At 46.1% G+C, this 6,000-nt stretch overlaps 1 non-coding gene across 1 annotated transcript; it reads left to right on the forward strand.

Annotated features, from left to right (window-relative positions):
* The first annotated feature begins 1,967 nt into the window (after positions 1-1,967).
* Trnat-ugu lies at positions 1,968-2,042 on the forward strand. The gene has a single exon. It is a non-coding gene; the product is annotated as a tRNA-Thr (tRNA).
* The last annotated feature ends 3,958 nt before the right edge of the window (positions 2,043-6,000 follow it).

The following is a 6,000-nucleotide window of genomic DNA, read 5'->3' on the forward strand; positions in this document are numbered from 1 at the left end:
CTTAACTAAAAAGAATTGTGGGTCACAGAAATAGGCCTAAACCAGAAAGACAAATAGACATGACGACTAGGGACCTCACTCTTGACTTCGCCGGGGAATAACTTACAAAAGTCAAAAACTGTTAATGCAGTGACTTTGGATATGAGGTTGGCGAAATAAATTAAACTTTTCGAGATCAAATCTAATTCATTGCTTACGTAAGTATTCCCATTTTGAAATTGGCCCTGCACGACAAACAAAGGGGACATATGTGTCACTAATGACCACTCTGAGTTGTTGCAGACACTTACTGTGATAATTGGAGCTCGTAGTCGGGTGAGTCTCCACCCACTGTAATCGCCCTCGGACGTTGCAGCATGTGATGTCATTACGAAATGCGATAATGCCTTTATACGCAAAAATTACCGGCGGACCCTGATCAGCTTCCAAGTTAAAAATTCGTAACACTAAACCGGAGGCATGCGCCGTTCCCAGTCTCCACAAACACCCGACTAGTACATTGCAATTTCTTCGGAAACATAACCAATGATTTATTTTCAGGAAAACGGTTAAAAGGAGGGAATAAAATAGTGCAAGATGTATAGGAAATTAAACACGTCAGTTCTCACGGAAACAATACTATTTCATCTGACCTTAAAAACTTTAATATCGCCAACGCAGTCCCAAGGGACACAGGATGTGGTGATTAATTTCGATAGCATATTACGAGTATTTTCTCACAACAGCGGTTTGGGGTCCAAAGAGATTGGCCGAGGTATGTTTCTGAAGCAGAAATATTGCGAGGACTCCACTTTCCGTTTGCAGGCGTGGAATTATATCAGCAGTTTCCTGAAACTATATCTTTCCTTCATTTTTCGATGAAATAGTAGGGTGCTAGTTGTGGTTTGCGTGGAGACTGGAAGTTTCCGGTTTAGTAGCACGAAATTATCTGTGGGCAATCCGACTGCTACAGAGATAACGGTGGTATAGAACTGACGAAGGAAGAAGGAAGGAAGCCTAGAGCTTAACGTCCACTCGAGAGCGTCGTCATTAGAGACAGAGCACCACCTCGGATTACGAAACGGTGGCTAAGGAAATCGGCTGTACACTTCTCAAAGGAACCACCCCGCCATTTTCCTGGAACGATTTAGGAAAGTTACTAGAACTGACGACTTCTTTATCTTCGCCTCGAGGTTCAAGGAGGGACTGATAAGTCTTTATCTAATTTTGTGCAGAAAACTTAACAAAAATTTCCATTTTTAAGATTAAATAAAATCCTGCTTCCGTCGCCTTAGCACGTGTCCGTATTGCAGAACGAATATTTCAGTCTGCAGCGGAGTGTGCGCTGTTTAAGGCACTGGCAGAAGTGGAGTTGTGTGGCTGGGTCGCGAGTCGAGTCTGCTTAACACTGTCGGTGAGAGCTCTGCCCGTCATATTGCAGCACTGCATTGAAACCAATGGTCATCACTTCGAACACCTTCTGTAAATGGACGTTCATGCCACCTTTGTGACCTTCGTTCACCTTCAAAGACCTTACTGTTACACATCATTGGATTCGTCTCTATAGCCGCTGTCAGAAGATAAGTAGTAAACTATAGCATCCCATTAAAAAAAAAAAAGGTTGACCTTCATATCTCTGAAGCGACCGCACCTAGCAACAAAAAACCAACGTCATATTATGGCCCCCGTTGTCCCATGCAACTTTTGTACCACAAACTTTTCAGCTCCTATCATACTTTCGAAGTTATTCTAGGTGGCAATAGTTAGTGACTCACCCTGTAGATAAGGCTTACCGGACAATGATCTTCTTCAGTGCGGATGCACTCATATTGCCCGAACTATTACGGGAATCGGTAGATTGACTGCCGCGAGTAATGAATATAGTGGGCAGGGGCACTACAAATGTAGTGTGTGGACAGTAAGTTGGAAGTGTGGGTCTCACGGGGAGCGTGCCAAAGATGAGTCCCTGCAGTCGCACTATCCTCTGTGTCCTCGGTGGCTCAGTCGGATAGAGCGTCTGTCATGTAAGCAGGACATCCCGGGTTCGAGTCCCGGTCGGGACACACATTTTCAACTGTCCCCGTTGATATTTATCAACTCCTGTAAGCAGCTAAAGGTCTGGATTTCATTGCAATTTCATGAGAGGATGCAGGTGATCAGACAGAATGCTTACGTACATGTCACCTGTCAGAGTCGTATCTAGACGTATCAGGGGTCCCATATCACACCAACTGCAAACGCACCAAACCATTACAGAGCCTCCATCAGCATGAACAATCCCATGCAGAGATCATGGATTCACGAGGTTGTCTCTATACCCGTACACGTCCATCTCCTCTATACAATTTGAAACGAGACTCGTCCAACCAGGCAACATGTTTCCAGTCATCAACAGTCCATTGTCGAGGTTGACAGGCCCAGGAGAGGCGTAAAGCTTTGTGTAGTGCAGTCATCAACGGTACATGAGTCGGCCTTCGGTGCCAAAAGCCCATATCGATGATGTTTCATTGAATGGTTCGCACGCTGACACTTGTCGATGACCCAGCATTGAAATCTGCATCAATTTGCGGAAGGGTTGCTCTCCTGTAACGTTGAATGAGTCTCTTCAGATGTCGTTGGTTCCGTTCTTGCGGGACCTTTTTCCGTCCGCAGCGATGTCGGAGCTTTGATGTTTTACCGGATTCCCGATATTCATGGTATTCTCGTGAAATGGTCGTACGGGAATATCCCCACTTCATCGCTACCTCTGAGATGCTGTGTTCAAAAAATGGCTCTGAGTACTATGGGACTTAACATCTCAGGTCATCAGTCCCCCAGAACGTAGAACTACTTAAACCTAACTAACCTAAGGACATCACACACATCCATGCCCGAGGCAGGATTCGAACCTGCGACCGTAGCGGTCGCGTGGTTCCAGACTGAAGCGCCTAGAACCGCTTGGCCACCAACGGCCGGCCTGAGATGCTGTGTCCCACCGCTCGTGCGCCGACTGTAACATCATGTTTAAACTCACGTCGATCTTGATAACCTGCCATTGTAGCAACGGTAACCGATCTAACAACTGCTCCAGCCACTTGTCGTCTTATATAGGCGTTGCCGACCGCAGTGCCGTATTCTACCTGTTTACATATCCCTGTATTTGAATACACATGCCTGTACCAATATCTTTGGCGCTTCAGTGTAGTAAGATAAATGTTTGGTGTTTTGTACACTTACATTTTTTTAAATTCAACTGTAACATCACCTAGCATTGCTGTTACTTTTCCAGTTCTCCGTTACACGTTTAACTAATATCTGAAGTGAATCCACTTCTCAGTGTTGTAAACAAATTACAAGACACTGCAGATGGCTTGTCCCATGTCAGAGATCACTGTCCCAGTTGGCCTGCAATGTCATGTGCGCTACAGTGTAGAGGGCAGCACGATTTCATTTGTAAACAAGGTCAATTTACACTTCATACAGTCATAGAAAGAACATAGTCAGTTGTTTTTCATCGATGAAGAAAGTGCAAGTGCCTTATACACCGAGGTGACAAGAGTCATGGGAGAGCAAGCTGGCGGGCCACTGTGGCCGAGCGTTTCTAGGCGCTTCAGTCCGGAACCACGCGGCTGCTAAGGTCGCAGGTCCGAATCCTGCCTCGGGCATGGATGTGTGTGATGTCCTTAGGTTAGTTAGGTTCAAGTAGTTCTAAGTCTATGGGTTGGTTCAAATGGCTCTGAGCACTATGGGACTCAACTGCTGTGGTCATAAGTCCCCTAGAACTTAGAACTACTTAAACCTAACTAACCTAAGGACAGCACACAACACCCAGCCATCACGAGGCAGAGAAAATCCCTGACCCCGCCGGGAATCGAACCCGGGAACCCGGGCGTGGGAAGCGAGAACGCTACCGCACGACCACGAGATGCGGGCATAAGTCTATGGGACTGATGACCTCAGATGATAAGTCGCATAGTGCTTAGAGCCATTTGAACTGTTTTTGAACAGCGAGCTGCACATATATAGATGGTAGTATATCGCATCGACAAGGTGTCAAAGGGCAGTGCATTGCCGGAGCTGTCATTTGTACTCCAGTGAGTCATATGAAAAGATTTCGGATGCGATTATAGACACACGACGAGAATAAACACAATTTGAACGTGGTATGGTAGTTGGAGCTAGACGTGTGGAACATTCAATTTCGGAAATCGTTAAGGATTTCAGTATTCGATATCCTCAGAGTCAAGAGAGTGTCGAGAATACCGCATTTCAGGCATTACCTCTCACTTAACGAACGAGAGCAGCGGCGTTTGCGTAGCGGTATCAGTGCTAGCAGACAAGCAAGACTGCGTGAAATAAGCACGGAAATCAATTTGGAACGTACGACGAACATATCCGTTAGGGCAGTGCGGCGAAATTTGGCGTTAATGGCCTACAGCGCCTCTCCTGCGCTCGTGACCATATCGTTTGAAACCTAGACGACTCCAAAGCCCATGCCTGGTCAGATGAGTCCCGATTTCAGTTGGTAAGAGCTAATGTTAGGGTTAGAATGTGGCGCATACTCCACGAAGCCATGAACCCAAGTTGTCAACAATGCACTGTGCAAAAAATGTTCAAATGTGTGTGAAATCTTATGGGACTTAACTGCTAAGGTCATCAGTCCCTAAGCTTATACACTACTTAACCTAAATTATCTTAAGGACAAACACACACACCCATGCGCGAGGGAGGACTCGAACCTCCGCCGGAACCAGCCGCACAGTCCGTGACTGCAGCGCCTGAGACCGCACGGCTCCACTGCGCAAGCTGTTGGTGGTTCCGTAATGAAGTGGGCCGTGTTTACATGGAATAGACTGGGTCCTCTGATCCAACTGAACTGATCATTGCCTGGAAATGGTTACGTTCAGCTTCTTGGAGACAATTTGCAGCCCTTCAAGGATTTCATGTCGCAAAACAAAGATACAATTGCTACGGGTGATAAAGTGCCATATCACCGAGCCACAATTACTCGCGATTGGCCTGAAGAACATCCTGGACAATTCGAGCGAATGATTTGACCACTCAGATCGTCCGACATGAATTTCACCTAACATGTACGGGACATAATCGAGAGATCAGTTCTTACATAAAATCCTGCACCGGTAACACTTCCGGAATTATGAACGGCTATAGAGGCAGCATAGCTCAATATTTCTGCAGGGGGCTTCCAACGACGTGTAGAGTCCATTCCACGTCGAGTTACTTCACTACGCCGGGCAAACGAAAGTCCTGCACGATATTAGGAGGTAGCCCATGACTTCTGTCACCTCAGTGTACAGCAGTTTAGCTTCGATACCTCAATGAAACACACCAGCGAAGCCGGCCGAGGTGGCCGAGCGGTTCTAGGCGCTACGGTCGCAGGTTCGAATCCTGCCTCGGGCATGGATGTGTGTGATGTCCTTAGGTTAGTTAGGTTTAAGTAGTTGTAAGTTCTAGGGGACTGATGACCTTAGAAGTTAATTCCCATAGTGCTCAGAGCCATTTGAACCATTTGAACACCAGCGAAAGTATTAGTCACCTCTTGAAAAAGCACATACTCGCTTTAGAACACTTTAGATATGGCACAAGGCGCTCAGATGACGTGATGCGTGTGTGTTGTATGGAATGAGGGCAGTAAGATGAGGTGACGTGGAGACGTGACAGAATGTCAGAAAGGAACTATCGTGTTTGCATAGGCCCATAGTCACAACGGAGTTGCCGGATTTGTCGGTGTATCAGTGCGGAATGTCCAATTTGCCTGCAAAGAATGCTGTATCGTTTCCAGCCATGTAACATGGCGTTCTGTTCATTCATGAGATGCAGGATGTATTTGATGTACAAGCTCATATCTGTACAGCAGTTCTTGACTTTCAGAAATAGTTGTTGTTTTGTATCAGCAGATGTAGGTGGCGGATACGAGGTAGAGATTTATAATACGGCCACATAGACACGCAGTTGCTTGGGTAAAATTCACACACTTTTATCTACAATATTTACGTTTAGCCAAACAGACAAAGGTAAATA

Source organism: Schistocerca americana, chromosome X (assembly GCF_021461395.2).
Source record: "Schistocerca americana isolate TAMUIC-IGC-003095 chromosome X, iqSchAmer2.1, whole genome shotgun sequence".
Lineage (NCBI taxonomy): Eukaryota > Metazoa > Arthropoda > Insecta > Orthoptera > Acrididae > Schistocerca > Schistocerca americana.